At 43.2% G+C, this 17513-nt stretch overlaps 1 pseudogene; it reads left to right on the top strand.

The window, feature by feature from the left end:
* The first annotated feature begins 11626 nt into the window (after positions 1-11626).
* Positions 11627-16148, top strand: LOC123129659 (uncharacterized; annotated as a pseudogene).
* The last annotated feature ends 1365 nt before the right edge of the window (positions 16149-17513 follow it).

The raw sequence follows: 17513 nt of genomic DNA, 5'->3' as shown, positions 1-17513 counted from the left end.
GATTCGTTGCTTGTATTTGATGTATCCTCATGTGATAAACTTCACGTGTCTATGTGTCTGCGGTGTCACATGGCTGTCCCTCTTGAGAGTTTGCAACCGTGCCTCTCGAACAGAGTGTTCTTACCGATGCCTCTGCCACCTCTCTTTTTTTCATCTAGAGGATTTGTATTTGTGCCTTGATAATGCCAATTCGAAAACTGTGCTTGTGCGTCGGAGAAGCTGCAATTCCATGTCTGTATGCAGAGGGTGTCTAGCGGTGGCTCGAGAATGTTAATTGCAAGGTCATATTTGTGCCTTGCCAAGCGGAAGCACGTGCATGTAGAGGCTATGTTTTCGTGCCTTTGTTTCCTGCATTCATGTGTTTCCGGCGAGTTGCTGCTTGTATCTCTACATGCCTGTGGTGATACCCGTGCCTGTGGAATAGACACGTATGTGCGTCGTGTGCCTACATACCCGTGCCTGATAAACACGTATGTGCGTGTTGTGCCTGCATACCCGGGCCTCACCTGAAACCAGCCTTGACTATCGAGGGACAAATGTTGTGAATCTAGCTAGATGAGGCACAGATGAGTTTTGGCCTTCGGATCTAAGGCGTACGGCTGGCTGTTTGTTTGCTTCATTGGATTCTTCCATTGGTGGTCTTTTTTCAAAGGAGGAATTGATGACTGATGTGCCGGCTGTTCGATGTGACTATTCAGTGTGTCAGTTACCGTAAAATAAAGTTAGAGGCTCCTCGATTTCTCCACGGCGTCAAATATTTGTGCACAGCCGTGACTTTACGAAGTGCATGGTTTTATGTGCTTCGGAAGCACAACCGTCTATTCGCTGTTCCTAGTTCACATGTTAATGCGCATTGTAACTCAAAGGTCCCTTGCCAAGGTTAAATACTGGCCGTGTTTGTGAGGTTTTCACGTCGCATTGTAGCCATAGAACATCAGTCAGTTCCCAGCCTCCTCGCAACTCCCCAACCTTGTCGCAGGGTCTTAGGAATCTCCATTGGCACCTTGCTGCTCGTTGCCATGGACGACTTTTTGAACACCACTGAGTACCATTCTATAGTTGCCGATGGTAACACGAAGCTCGACGTGTGGTACACCAACGAGCCTGGTAAGGTGGATGAGATCATTCGCTTGTACGAGGACTGGTTGCGCGAGGAGAAGCACAAGTTTGTTGGTCTCGGCATGGAGTTCACGCGAAAAGATTGTTATGGGCGTAGAAAAGTCGCTGTCATGCAACTGGCTATGCGGAATCATGTTTTGCTCTATCACTTCTGCAGGGCCAGGACGGAGTGCCCTGCCCTGAAGGATTTCCTTGAGAATAGAGGTATAACTTTCTCTAGTGTGGGCGTCGGGAATATTAGAGATGCTCCTTTTCAAGATTTCATCAGAATTCCAGAAGGGTACCATATCGACATCCAAGAGAAGTTTATGATCAAAGGCGGCGAAGAAAGGGACTCCATGGAGGACTTAGCAAGAGCCATCATTGACGAATCTTATTCAAAGCTGGAGTCATCTTTTCTAGAACTTCTTTGTCACTACTGGGATTGGAAGCCACTTACTTTTGATCACCTGAAATATGGAGCTACTTTAAGTGAAGATTTCATTTTTGTTAGTTTTTGCCTTTGTTGCCAAAACAGTACTTGTTTTTTTGTATATTCATGTTTTAATTTGATTTTCCTTTAGGAAGGGTATGTGAGCTATGAGCTATGGTTTCTGTCGATGAGGGACATCCTGCATCATCGCTGTCTTCCTGATCTCAGATGGCGAGGATGTTTCTGAGGAGTAGTCCAGGTGGAAGTGCTGGCAAGATGGATTGTGTGATGAATTGGTTATTTGATAGTTATTGTATGGGGTAGTATTACATAGACTGATGAATTTGTAATTGTGGTTGTTTTATTTTGAACCGGATGGAGTTGACTAGTTTGGAAATTTAAGTTTATTTTTGTTCCATTATGTTTTTCTTGATTGGGTGCCTTCAAGAATATTTTCCTGTATGATTTGTTGCTACGAGTTGGTATAAGATGAGATGTATTAAGAGGAGCACTCAGATGTGCACTTTCGTGATTCTAGGCAGCGCACAGTCATCTGTTTAGGGAGGCATTGATTTTGTTTTAGGCAAGGCACGCTCTGGTCTTATTAGTTTGCTAGCTTCTTCACTGACAAGTAGGGGCTTTACTTTTGCTTTGTGTTTGTACTGTGTTTGGCACAGTTGTTTTTATATTGAATATATGGTTGTGGTTGTGTGTTTGAAATGGTTTTATGCAGAGCTTGAGTGTGTTTAAGATTCTTCAGATTTTGCCACTTTGCTATCTGTTTCAATATATGTTGTCTGTTTCAGTATATGTTGTCTGTTTTAGGGACGGTAATCCAGTGTGATACTTGTTGTGGGAGTATTGTGTTATCGACGGTTGCCTTATGTTAGTATGAGTCACTGTCATGGTTGTATGTTCTGTAATATTTCTAGTTAGTCTGCTAGTGAAGTCACGTCTATCTAGTTAGTGGAGCCATGTGCTATGTTATGTTGAGTCAGAGTTCTGTCTGTTGTTCGCAAATGCTTTCTCTTACACGTTCGCTCGGAGAGGCACGTCTACGATGTTACTCAAAGGCATGGTCGTGCCTTTCTTTCGAAACGTTTGCTTTCACTTATTTGCTGAGAGAGACTCGTCGTTGAAACTTGTGAGGTCACGGACCTTTTACAGTTGAAGTCACGGTCGTTCTTCTGTTTTGGTATTTTTTCAGTTTAGTCGTCTATCACAGAGGATGGTTCTTCTTTCGTTAACTTGAGCCATGGTCGTGCTTCCATGACTCATTTGGCTTGGAGAGGGACCGGTGTTAAGCAGTCGACAGGGGACGGTCCTGTGGTAACTGGTGGCGCACTTGTGTGTGTCAGCTTAGTTATCCGTGGTTAGAGAAGCACGTTCTACGTGGAAAGAGGCACGAAAGTGCCTCCGTGACCCGGATTACTGGAGGTGAGTCTTGAGGTGAGTCATTGAGTGGCGTTCTAGTGCAAGGAAGTGATGTGTTGAATATCATGTTTAGAACTTTTGGAAAAAATATGATTCTTATTTGTAAATGTTTGTTGTTCAGGAATTTAAGACTTGACCATTTGAACGCACAACTGTGTTTAACGGGATCCATAGCAGATATCTTGGACGGACACAAAAATAGGTGAAATGTTGTTGTGATTACATATGAGTCGATATGGCTGTCTGAAACAATGTTCGGATGGCTCCAGCTAAATTAATGCAAATTTAAGCAGTAGTCATCTTCTTCCAACTCTTCTTCTTTCGCGCCGGATATTGTACTTGTCGAGGACGATGCTCAGTGCCTCAAATACATGGCCTGTGTTGTGGTTGGATGTTATCATTTTGTAAGTTAGTTGTTCTCTCATTGGTTTCACATGGATCTGCAAACACATAACCGTGCAAATTAATAAAATTTATTGCAAAACTTAATGTTCAGTTGGCTTGGATGAATGTATGTTGATGTGTTGTCAATGAGAATGAACTTACATTATTGATAAAAATGAATTATTATTCATATTAATGAGCGGCATCAAATGCATGGTGTAAATAGCACTGTCATCCTTGAAAATTGAGAGCATTAATGTCTGTTATTAGAAGGTGAATAGTAGGTATGGGATGTGTAGTGGAACAAAAAGATGCATGGTTTAAATGAGGTAGAGCTACAGTAAAAAGAAACTTACTCTCTGTCTGAGTTACATACACTCTGCACATGTTTGACATGAAAGGAGGCCATGGTGTGAGGATAATTGTTGTAAGCAGAATGGTAAGCTCTCTTAAAGTTTTCGATGACAATGTCCGAGTGTTCCTTTATACCATCGCAATTGATATAAGGACACAGAATTTCGAAGTGACGCATTGCAAGATTCACGATGATGAGGTAGATAAAATGTGGATCTTTTCTCACAGGTATTAAGACCTAAAACAATTGACAAGGAATAATATCATTGTAACAAGAAAAACTTGTAGAATCAAAGATGAACACTGGGCAGATAGAGTGAGTAGGGTGAACTCACGATGTTACATTTTTTGGGCAGCACGTACCTAATAGTTTTTTCCACAATCTGTTCCTTGAGTAGTTTTGTGCTTGCTCCTAGAACTTTAAATTTATCCTGCAGAAAATTGTAGCTGTGTCACTCAGTGTGGTAGTAGCAGTAACTGTGATTTATTATTATTATTTATGAGAAGCAAGAACTTACAGAAGCGTCCATGTACATTATATGCTTGTGCACAAATGTTGGCGTTGCGTAGAATTGTTCTTTCATCAGCAACGCTGAGTAAGCATCGACCACGAATGAGTGGATATATCCGTATACCTTCATTGACAAACCTAAAGTTCGGTGATCGGCCCAACGTCGATCGACATAGAATATCCTCTTGCTGTAAAAAACAAATGAATTTTAAATCGTAGGATTTTCTTTTTAAACATAAGATGAAACGATTAGCATTATTAAACCGAGGGACCAAAACTTTACTGTAACAGGAACAACGAATTCATTACCTATCATTTTGCTTGATACCTGGCGTATTGTCGACGATTGTTTCATACACTTCTTTCTCCTCGTTTGTGGAATCTCTTATTTCCAAAAGTTGGCAGTGATCTTGATGGTCATTCTCTTGGTCAGTGAATAGAGGCTGTTCTAGCTCAGAATGATGTGGTGAGGCTGGAAGACATGACCACCGGAGTTCAATTGACCATTACTAATTTGCAGACGACCCTCATTATAATTGTTGTTTCTTTGGAACATTAGGCGTTGTGGTTGGTATTGCATGCGCAGTTTTAATGTTCTGACAGTTGGATTACCGGTTGAGCTTGAAAGAATATCTGTTGGAAAATGCTGGAGAGGATGGCCGGAATACTGCATGATGTTGAATTGTTGTTGCAAGGCACTATAACTTTGCCCATTAGACCCGCCTCTGTGTGGTTGCTGATTGTTCTGCTCTTGAGGTTGGCGTTGTTGGCACTGTGTAGTGCTGTTGTTCTGAGCATCTTTGTGTTGGGGGTAGTGGGCATCACGGACAGTGGTTTGTTGCTGGTACTTCTTGTGACTTTGGTTGTTCATCGCATATGGTGAGCGCTGGCTTTTGTTTGAACCGTCATTATTCTGAGCACCAGGATGTCAGTAGAAGTGGTTTTTGATACTAGGAGCTGGTTGGTTGTAGTGTTGGGACAAGGGAGTTGCTGGTAAACTTTGGGACAAGACAGTTTGAGTTAAACCTGTAGAGTATGACGTATCAAAGGCCTATGTGGGGTGGCTACCGCCTGACATTGATCCTGATCTACTGGGTATAGGTGGCTCTGAATAGTTAGAAAGGGAAGATCTAGCTGACGAGCTTGAATTATTGGCCAAGTGTGAGACAGTATCAGGTTGGCATTGTTGTGATGTTACTTGGTTATGAAAGGGTTGTTTCTTTTTTGTTCAATGACTCTGTCAAGTTGTTCATAGATAGATGGGTCAGGCCATATTTGATCATCATCAATGAATCCACAATTAAGGAGGCTTCTGTGGTTGTCAGCTTGTAGAGACTGGTTGTTTGCAGTTTCTGTTGAATTATGTGGAGGATCCAGTATCCTAACTCTTTTCATAGGAGGCGCTGTACTCTTGTTACCTGGATCTTCTGACTGCTTTAAGGACCTCTTGTGAGGTGCCATTTGTGGTTCCGGTTTTGGCGGATGTGCGCTTGTGGTAATAGGGACGCTATCTGTAGGATCAATAGGTGGTTGCTTCGTACACTGTTCATGTTCTTCTGCAATGTTATTGTCTTCTGCATTGACAGATGGTGCAGCAACCAGTGGAGCATAACTAGTGGATGGAATTGCTTTTCCCGTGTCCAGTACTGAGCCAGAACCGCTGGCAAAATCATTGGGGACTTCTACTGTAGGAGGAAGGGAGGAAGTAGCTCTTGTGCGTTCTGTTTCAGCAATGTTCTTCTCGTCACTCAAAGTTGAAACAAGATGGACCTTATCTTCCTATAGCGAAGAAGAACGTTGTCCAGTGACATTGTTTGATTTTTGTGCAGGCTGGGATACAGTGAGGCTTTTTGTGTTGGTTGAAGAGTTGTTGTGAGCGCTGTCAGAACCGCTGGACCGTGCAGTAGTTGGTGACGTTTTCCCAACGTGGTAAACATGTGCTCCAAGTGTATCTGCTGAGATTGGATCAGTCAGTAATTGTTTGTCAACCGCAGAGTGCGAGGCTGATGTTTCTGTTGCAGTAGGTTTTGCTGTTTCCTCCAAGAGTTTTTCCAGTGGGCTTGTCAGAGAGTTGTGGTCTGCAGATCCTCCAGCAGAATTTTGGGTTTCAATCGGTACAGAACACTCAGATGAATTTTCACCTATCATTATAATTGCCCCGCTCTCCAGCATCTCGGATGTTGACACGGAGGGCTCATGGACCGGCAAGCCATCAAGGCAGTTGTGCAGATGGTTATGAACTTTGTCCAGATGAATCTTGGCTTGTTCATCAATGTCCTCTTTGTTGTGGTCGATCCTGTTCACTTCCAATAGCAACTTAATCTGGGTTGATGATTTTATGTGTGAAGATAGATGAATTTGGGACTGATCTCTATCGTACGGATTCTGGGATTTTGGGTTAGGGGTATCGCAGCAACCCTTTAAATTTTCTAGGGAGTATGATGTGGCGTGAAGGACACTGGTTGAGCCACTGCTGGAAGAACTTTGACTGCTTGTCGTGCTAGATCTTGGAAGCGTAGAATATGTTGAAGGGAGTGATGAAAACGTTTCTTTTTCATTTGAGTTGTCATGTTGCAAGTTGCAATAAACGTCCTGGTCTTTGGTCTTGGTTTCTTTTGCACTAAGATCCCTACCAAGTGAAAGGAGCTTCTTCAATTTCTGCTCGAGAACTGGTTGAAACTGCGAGAAAAGTTCTTTGTACATTTCATTGATAACTTTGGCAATTTTCATCTTGGCCTGGAATTGAAAGAAAACCATCAGATATTATTAACACCGAGAATGAAAAGAAGTTATTAATATCGAAAATGAAAAATATCTTGTGAACTACTGTACGTTGTGTCAATAATTGCAGAAAGGGCATGGAATAATATGCGCAGAAGGACACATGGTGTGCTGCGGGAAGCGCGGCTAACAAAGTACATGAATCATGGTGAACACATTCCTTGAAAGAGCGCAGTCGACCTACCTTACGAAGCATGGTTGATCTACCGTCGTAGGGAAGCAGTGTTACAATTAACACAAAGGCACAGCTAACGTACTATATGAAGCACTTCTATGTTTAATACAAAGGCACAGTTAACGTACTATAGGAAGCACTTGTAGTTTTAACACAAAAAGCATGGATGACATACTATAGGGAGCACTTCTATATTTAACACAAAGGCACAGTTAACGTTCTATAGGAAGTACCTGTATTTTTAACAGAAAAGCACAGGTAACATACTATAGGGAGCACTTCTATATTTAACGCAAAGGCACAGCTAACATATTATAGGAAGCACTTCTAGTTTTAACACAAATTTACAGCTAACGTACTATATATAGGAAGCACTATTAGTTTTAACGCAAAGGCACAGGTAACATATTATATGAAAGCACTTCTTGTTTTAACACAAAAGCACAGCTAACGTACTTTACGAAGCACTATTAGTTTTAACGCAAAGGCATGGCTAACGTATTATAGGAAGCACTTATAGTTTTAACACCAAAGCACAGCTAATGTACTATAGGAGACACTTGTATATCTAACACAAATGCGCAGTTAACATACTATAGGAAGCACTTTTATATTTAACACAAAAGCACGGTTAACGTATTATAGGAAGCAGTTCTGGTTTTAACACAAAAGCACAGATAACGTCCTATAGGAAGTACTTCTGGTTTTAACACAAAGGCATAGATAACGTCCTATAGGAAGCACTTTTATATTTAACACAAAAGCACAGCTAACGTAGTATAGGAAGCACTTCTATATTTAACACAAAAGTACGGCTAACGTCCTATAGGAAGCACTTCTGGTTTTAACATAAAGGCACATCTAAGGTACTATAGGAAGCACTTTTATATTTAACACAAAAGCACATCTAACGTACTATAGGAAGCACTTCTATATTTAACACAAAAGTACGACTAATGTCCTATAGGAAGCACTTCTGGTTTTAACATAAAGGCACAGCTAAGGTACTATAGGAAGCACTTTTATATTTAACACAAAAGCACAGCTAACGTACTATAGGAAGCACTTCTAGTTTTAACACAAAAGCACATCTAACGTACTATAGGAAGCACTTCTGGTTTTAACACAAAAGCACAACTAACGTCCTATAGGAAGCACTTCTGTTTTAACACAAAAGCAGAGCTAACGTCCTATAGGAAGCACTTCTGGTTTTAACACAAAAGCACAGCTAACGTACTATAAGAAACTATCTGGATGAATACAGTAGGACATGTATCTGTTTCGTAAAAACTTAGGGAACATCATTTCAAACATAAAATCAGGTGCAGAAGCTGGAAATCACTTACGGAACAAAGTTTTTATTGAGGCACAAATTCTTCTATGTAGGCTTCTAGTCTGGGACTCATTTGAAAAAACGGCGCCTGAAAGCTAGGCGGTGGTTGGAAAGGCGTGCGCCTAATGTCTTTCAGCTGCCATGTGGAAGGAAAGAATTACAGTCAAGTCAAATTAATATATCGCAGCTAAGTCATTATGTTGAGTCGAAAAGTTCGCCAAAGGAAAATGATGAAAAGTTGACTCACCGTGTGTTTCCCAAAAATTCCGTCCTCTATTGACAGGCTGTCTATGTTATCATAATTCTTAATGGCCTCTGTGTCCCACATGACAAGTCTTGCAGGAGTGTCAGGTTCCAGGTCCATAATCTTCGTATCCAGGTACTCAAAATACGTTATCTGCAAGTGGGGAAGAGGTAAAATTAATCATGTTCTTGTAGCTGCTTGTGGGTATAAAGAAGTGTACAAGTTAGTGAACGAACCACTGGAATCAGGAGGCAGCCACACAGGGCGCCTGCGAATCCTTTGTCCTTGAAGGTCTGGAGTGATGTCACCAGTTTCTCTGTGACAGCATTGGACCAATCATATGATGATATGTTACTTGCTGGTCCTTCTAGAGCGGCTAAATAGTCAGGGCTAACGCAATCATATGTCGTTGGGCATAGAAATACCGCTGTTGCAAACATCACGAAAACCCGTTGAAACACTTCTCCTGTCAGCTCTGGGGTTATGAGATCAGTTAACTCTCTGATGTTTGGAGCGTGCCCAGCACACCGAGTTTCAGACTTAACCTGACATCTGAAAGCTTCTGAGCATTTTCTAGGGATAATCTGCCCGCCTGGTGGAATTCCTAAGATCCGGTGCACGGTGTACGAGTTGATAAGGAATCTGTATCCACTAGGCAGTATGAAACACCTGGAAGGGCAATCAAAATAGCGGACAAGCCAGCGAACGAAACACCTTGGAAGCTCGCGACAGCACAGATCTAGAAGGTATCCAAAACCAATATCTCTGACAAGCTGTTTTTGTGGTTCTGTTAGCTTTTCACAGACAGAAATGAATTTCTGGAAGCTAAGTTTTGTGCTGAACTCTTCTTCGTATTCACCCATTGCAGCAGCTCTGTGGACAAAGATAAGAAATGACCTTTAGCAAATGTATTGTTGAACCACATGCTTTTCTGGCAGAAGCTTACATATAAACGCCGAGTCAGCAAAACAGAGATAAATATTTAAGCCGTGATTAAAAATGCAGCTAGAATGAGAGGCATTGATTTCCAAAGAAATTTCAACGACACACGCGAGATGCATGATAAAAAACACCTACTTCGAGGCAGCAAGCTGCTTCTTTGTCCTGTACTCCTCAACAAGCTTTTTGTGCGCTGCACGTTTTAACTCGATCCTTAGTCTCTCTGTCTCTAGTTGGTCATGAACCATGAAATCTTGGGTGACAATCTCCGTGCCATCGACAGACTGAGACTGAGTCTCCGACAGCTGTGGGGTGGAGTCCATCTCATCGAACTCTACATAAGAGGTCATGAGACGTCATCGTTACCAGGTCAGCTATGTAAGACAGTTGTTAGCAGTCCATGTGAGACCATCATCAACAGGTTGGTTAGCTAAGACGGGTTCTAACTCTGAGTTAGTAACTGCTTTGCAAAAACGGACGTAAATCCTTTGGATCTCTGCTATAGATTGCGGATCTATACAAATAATTTGACCTGTCTCTAGTTGGTTAGCTAAGACGAGTGCTTAAGTTTTGCATGGCTGGAGATATAACTCAAGTTAGCAAAACCACGGCGCAAGCATGCAGTTGGCATGGTTAAAGTGAGGTTAGCTGAGTCCTAATTTTAAATCCATAACCCCTCTGCTGTTAAGACGGCGCAACAGTTTGAGCACGGACCAGCTGAAGATAATTGGATCCGGAACCGATATTCAAATCGCGCCCCACCTGCTGTGTTGCGCACATGCGGTGTGTACGCAGCCCGCGGAATTGCTAGCACCGGTAATTTTTTTGTTCAAACGTTGAATCGGTGGCATAATCATGGTGAGGATGCAATGGATTACCTGAACAGGAGATCCACGGCGAGTGAGATGAAGGAGACCGATAATTTTTCAGTGACGAGCGAACTCTGCGGAGGGATCAGGATTGGCTTTCCTTTGGAGAGCTCGCCTGTCGCCACCGATGCTAGATGGAGAGAGATCTGGAACTCATCTGCGGACGACCCCACAAGTTAGTCAAATACTTGGAGGAACTATTTGAGAGCCCACATGTCAGTATGAGTTTGAAGTCCACCTACCACATTTTCTCACCTCAGATGGAGGTACTCCTCGTAGGACTCATATAAGGCCGACCCCACAAGTTAGTGAGAGACTTAGAGGAATTAGTAACTGAGAGCCCACTTGTCAGTGTCGTCGACGGTCAAGTGAAGGCGACCTACCACATCTCGTCACGCCCAAGAAACATGCCCATCTCTCATGCGTCGCAAAACTCACCCCACATATCAGGTTATTCTTCTCCTGCACGCAAAAAACGAAGTAGCCTCTCTCTTTCTTTCTCTCTCTCTCCCTCTCTCTTTCTCTTTTCTCTCTCTCGAGATTCAAAATCATTGAAGGGGATCGCTGACAAACTGCAGGGAAGAGACCCCCCCCACAATTTAGAAAGGTGTGACTTCCGAACAATCAGCGCATAAGATTCGGCAATCAAAGGTTAGTAAAAAAATTATCAACGCACCTTTTGCGTGGCGATTCCTGATACACGAGATTCAATTCGTTGATGAATTTGTTGTGGTCGGGATTCATAGAATAAAACTGTTTAGTTTTACACTGTAGCTTTGATTTGAGTTTGTTTTTGTTTTGTATCCTCTCGTCCTTGTAATACGAGGTTGTTACTTTTGTTAGGTTTCATGGTTATCTTTGTGTTAAGTGTTGCACAAGCAAATTAGCATCAGAGGATCTCACTTTGGTTGAGGTTGTAGTTTAATTAAAAATTAATATATGTATATATTTATATATGTTAATTATATAGAACTAAAAATATATCTCTGTTGATATCGACTTCGAAAAGTTTCAACACTGATACTGCAGGTTTATAACCTTTATATTTATTACGTCTCTTTTTCGGGGCAGATGTAAAGGAGTGCGTCATCTGGTCAGGACAACAGGGACGGTCGGTCTTTGAACGACATCGGCAAGGATTATGGGAGGCAGGTAATAGTAAGGCAGTTGAACATTAGTGTTTGGTCTTTTATTTCTGGGACGTTTGCTGTCAAGGTGTCACCACTGAGAACACCAAATAGTAGATCATTAACAACAACAAAAATGATTTATATATCCTGGATGAATGCTGTAATATCTGTTTATCCTGTGCATCTACTCTGCAGTTGAGTATCGAGAGGTGGAAGAAAAAAAATACTACAAAACGAGAAGAAGATCAAGGATGCAGATGCTGTCAAACACGCACATGCCATGCGGGCTGGAATAATTGGAGTCAAGAGTGAGATACAAGTTCTTGGCAAACGCCCCAACCAGGAGCATGGTGTGCAACAGACACCTGCCAAGAGGAGCATTCTAAGCAGCAGAGACTCCACTAAGCAGATTGTGCAGGTAACGACGAAAACTTCAAACGCTGGTTTTAACGTACGTGGAAGTTTTAGTCGCACATGCCTCTAATTATTTTTTGGTTTGAAGACACAGATGCCCACAAAGGCGCAGAGCGGGCGTTGTGACGGCCCAGCGTTTGTAGGCGGTCATAATGAAGAGGTGCAGGGTAACAGAATTTCCTTTGATGCAAGCAGAAGGATCATTGGCAACAAAAGCATTGGTGTTCAAGGATTCGGTACGGTTTGCACAAGCAAGAAGAGCCCAACGACAAAATCAAACATAGGAGCAATAAGCTCTAACATACAGCAGCATCAGAAAGCAATACAGGTGACAACATATACGAACGTGCAACAACATTTAAAGCAAATGTATATTTTTTGTGAGCAATTTTTTCTTTGTTTTCGTCTGGTATATTTAAATTGCAGTATCTTCCACACGCAGGTGTACGAGGAAGGAAGCAAGTATCGCGGTAGTCCACGAATCGATGAAAACATAAGGCAAGGTCCTTTGAAAGGATCACCTGTGGCGTTCAACATGAGGGGTCCTTCCAAAGGATCTCCGATGGCATTCAAAATCGTCAGCGAAATCACCAATGCACGGAGGTTGTCGCCAAGATTTGCTGGACAAGAGAGGCATGGGAAAACAAAGGTGATGTCGGAACTATGCTTTTTGAATTCAACACACAAATAGTTTTATAGGAGAACAGGGTAAAGTGGAAAACAGGAGGACGGCTGTCCGTCTTGTACGGCTGTATGTGCAGTTGTTCTTTTATATAGGATGTTGTTGTGCCTCTCCGGTTGTATGGTGTAAACAGAAGCACATATGTGCCTCTTTGTGCAGATGTGTGTGTAGCATGGTCACATTCGTGATGTGAACAGTGCCTCTGGTGTACCGCTTATACTCGGTGAAGAGGCACGGGTCTGGTTTTGGATACCAGATGAGCCCTGATGAGTCATATAAATCTTTTGTTTAGAAATTTAAAAAATGCATATGCTGCTCTGGACATCTAATTCTGTTTCTTGCCATGTGTTCAGGATTTGGCGGAGGGGATAACAGATGAGGGAAAGAAATATCATAGTTCTCCATCCATTTCGAAGGAAACGCAACGTTCACAGCAGCAAGTAGCGTACAGCGCCAGCACGGATTGCATGGTAGAAGCAGCACAGTCCCTTGGTTGCACGAGTGCCGGAGAAACAGGGAGCAGCATTGCACAATGCAACATTGGAGAGGCAGACTCATTTATGGATTTGGCCGTGCCATGCAGAAACGACGCTGCTGCGTGTGACAAACAACAGAGCAGCAGCAGCTCCGCTGTAAGTGGACCTGTGGCTGGCGATGAGACTGATGTCGTCAGAAGTGAATGCGATCAGACGAACGAAGACACGGTAGACAGAATCATCATGGCGCCGCCGACCATTGTAGAGAAAGAAATGGATGACATGTTTAAAGAAGGCATATACCCAACGATTCAGGAGGTCACCGAAGCGCTCGAACCAGAGGGTGGTATGGTATTCGGATCATTGGATGAGTGCTTTTTGTTTTTCTGCAGATATGCTAGAAAGGTTGGCTTTGCTGCCAAGCGATCAACGAGCAGAAGATCGACATATGATCAGCAGCTTGACAAGCAGGTGTTTCAGTGCACCAAGGAAGGGCAGAATAAAACAACTGAGAGACATGTTAAGGAGAGAAGGAGCAACTGCTTGATCCGGACAAGCTGCCCAGTCCAAATAACAGCCAAGAGGGATACAGATAGGAGGAAATGGTATCTGAAGAACGTGCGTCTATAGCTCAACCACCAGCTTCACCCATCTGATTGGATGCTGAAGTTCATGAGATGCTATAAGAAGATGACACCTCAGGAGAAATTCTTTATACAAGTGCTGCAGAAGGCGAGGTTAGAACCAAGGAAGGTTATGCAGATTTTTACTGCCATGGGGAAACCGAGGCGAGAAATTATGTTCGACACGATTGACATAAGCAACATTGCATGCCGGGACAGGGCTGGAGAGCGCGGCACTGATATCGCAGACACCATGAAACTGTTTGCTGATATGCAGAGGCGGAGGCCGGGATTCCACCATGTGGAAGAGACAGAGAACAATGTAGTGCGCAGCCTGTTCTGGACAGACTCCTTGTGTAAGATGAATTATGATCTATATGGAGATTTCGTGTCTTTTGACACCACATTCTCTACGAATATATATGGCTTGCCATTTGCACCAATTATAGGTGTCGACAACCACGGGTCGACCGTCCTGTTTGGAGTAGGCCTTTTGAAGGATGAGAAAATAGGGTCATTCAAGTGGCTCCTAAGCACGTTTGTCGAGGCAATGGGAGGTAAAGAGCCGAAATACATAATAACAGACCAGGACCAGGCGATGAAGACTGCAATAAAGGAAGCTCTTCCGAGGACGAGGCACAGGTTCTGCTGGTGGCATATTAGGAAGAACCTGAAGGAAAATAACGCAGCAGTGTTTGCGCAGCACCCAGGGATGTCTGATGATATATTTCGAATCGTCAAAAACTCACTAGATCAAGACGAGTTTGAGCGTGCCTGGAAAGCAGCAATTTCTCTGCACAAGGCGGAAGGCAACAAACACCTGAACACGCTATGGGAACTCCGAAATTTTTGGGTGCCGGCCTACTTCAAGGACTGTTTCTATCCTTTCTCGTCAACAACCACTCGCAGTGAGAGCACGAATTCGATGTGGAAGAATTACGTCGACCACAAGGACACTATAAAAAGGTTTGTTAATGCGTATCACATGATTCAGCAAAATTGCCTCGCCACGCTTGACAAGAAAAGACACCGAACAGAAGAGAAGGCGCCATCACTAGAGACGGGTTTTCCGATTGAAAGACAAGCAAGTCAAGTATACACGAATGAAATTTTCAGGAAATTCCAGCTGGAGCTACGGAACCGGACTTACTTCAAGTGCTCTGACCTGGCAAAGGGGAGGCAGTATTTTTTAAAAAAGATTATTGAGCCTGGAGAAAAAGTGTGGAAACCATATCCGGGCGAGGAATTTGACAGGTCTGAGTTCAGGGTAGATGTGGATGAGCAAAAAGAAATATACAGTTGCAGCTGCAAGAAAATGAGTAGGGATGGCATTCAGTGCCGCCGTGTGCTTAAGGTGATGGACCAAACAAGCATGATCGATCAACTTCCAAAATCCTTTGTCATCCCCAGATGGACCAGGAATCTATCAGAGAGTCTAAAAGTTCCGTCTACAAGTCAAGGTGATAGCATGACCATACAAGACGATGAAACTATGAGATTCGGCCTCGCTTACGCTGAGTTGCCGGATATCTATTCAAATGCATGCAGAAAAGAGAAGGCATACCATGTGCTGCGTGAGTGTACGGTAGATATGAAAATAAAAGTCATGGCGGCACTTGCCGAGGAACCAGACACAGGCATTCTTGTCGAAACTCTCAAGAACCCTCCCATGAGTGGCTCAAAGGGTACGAAAAAAGGAGATCAAATCAAAGCTTGTTCTGAGAAGAAAGGAAAAGGCTACAAAGCCGCAACCAAGTGCGACCGTTGTGGAGAAAAGGGTCACATGAAAACAAACTGCCCGGATAACCCAGAAGTGCAGGAGAGGATGAGGATTGAAGAGGAAAAGAGGAAATCGCAGCAGGAGAAGAGGGCAAGGTCAATGAAATGGCTGACAACACCATCGAGGACATCAAACGGCTTAGGACAATGCACTCCAAGCCCAGGAGGAAGACGTCAGACGCCAGCAATTCCAATGACCCCACTAACAGTAGGGAGCATTTATCAAAGTCTTGCATCTAGGCCAGAATCAAACATCACACAAGCCAGGCACACAAAATGCATGCAGGGAAGCCCGGGACAAGGCACGAAATCTGCGCAGTCCATTTTCAGAAAGGAAAGGTCTGAGTGGAGAATTTTTGGTACCGGAGAACAGTACGAATAGAAAAGTTAAAAGGTAATAATGCAACTTAAACAGGACGTAAGCAAAAAATAGTGATGACCGCAATCTTTCGCTTTGTTTTTATGTATGAATATTGATTTTACAGGTAAATAGGTTGAATAGCTATGTAGAAGGGTGGGGTTGCACAAGGGTCGAGAAGGAATAATGGATCGCTGAACATTCAAAAACAAGGCCGCACGTGGAGCGATGAAATAGCAAGAAATTGGTGGGGATTGTTTATTTTCTTGTGTTGTGGTTATAAGAATGGCTTGTAAGTTAATTTGCTGCAGTTATAGAAACAAAACAAATTTAAATAAGAACGCAAAAGCTTCTTTATGTATTTTTTACTCGGCGGACGAAAATATCAGAGGCACATGTTTCCTTGTTATTTTCTGCAGCCGCGTCGGTTTCTGAATGTGGATGTTGTAAGCATACAAGCATGCTTCTCTGCTGCGTGACAGAGAGATAAAAATAACCTAAGGGCACAGGCAGCCGCGGCCATGCCACCGGTGAGTGTTCAACCATGACTCTCACGGTTGTATGGTCACGCCCGCCGTTAGGGAACGAAAACGTTTTTAAGCACAGAATCCGGGTAGTGCTTCTGGGGCTGCATAACTGTGGCTTTCGTGGTAACTGTGCATCACCTGTTCTAACGCATGTTCTTCTTTATGAATGCATGACTGTAAGTAGTTCAAATAACCGTGCTTGTGATGCGTGTCCAACCGTGCCTCATGTGCCTTCACGCGGTGCTTCTGTGATGCAAAGATTTCAAACACAACGAGTCACGGTTGTGTTTGCGTTTCTGTGTTACAAATGGATATAGTGCCTGGCAGTAGGTTCACGGCGTTTGCTGTTGCTACTAAGGCACGTGGAATCACGGCTGTGCCTGTGTGTGGCATGTAGAACAGTGCTTTACAATGCCGAAGGCAGGACTGTGTGTCTCGCTCTTGCAAAGCCGTGGTTCTGCCATCACTTCATTCACTTGGTTTTGTCCGCGTTTTAGCAGAATCATCTGCAAAGCAGAGGCACGGCCTTGAATCTTCTAGTGACTTAATTTTAACATGCATGTTGGGTTTCTGCAATTAACGCACGAATGCGGCTCCATGTAAAACAAAAGCATGCCGCATCTTTACCGTGCCACTCCTGGTTATAGATCAACAGATGCATTTGGAGCACAAAGAGACACGAAGGTGACCTCTGACTTGAAACACTAACACACTTGACGGTTCGTGCATTTGAGTTAAAATCTTACAACGAAAACAATTGTAACACGGATAGTCGTCCGATTCTATTAGGTTTCTGTAATAATCGCACAATCGTGACTCGGGTAAGAATAAACCATGCCTCTACAGCGACTCATTGTGAATACAATTAGAAAACCTCTGTGCGTGACTCTATGTAATTAGAAGACCTTTGAGGGATGTATGCCCGTGCTTGTGACCCTTGACACTAAAACACAGAGTAAACGCCCGTGC

Source organism: Triticum aestivum, chromosome 6A (genome assembly GCF_018294505.1).
Source record: "Triticum aestivum cultivar Chinese Spring chromosome 6A, IWGSC CS RefSeq v2.1, whole genome shotgun sequence".
NCBI classification, from domain to species: Eukaryota; Viridiplantae; Streptophyta; class Magnoliopsida; order Poales; family Poaceae; genus Triticum; species Triticum aestivum.
This window is presented reverse-complemented; position numbering and strand designations above follow the sequence as displayed.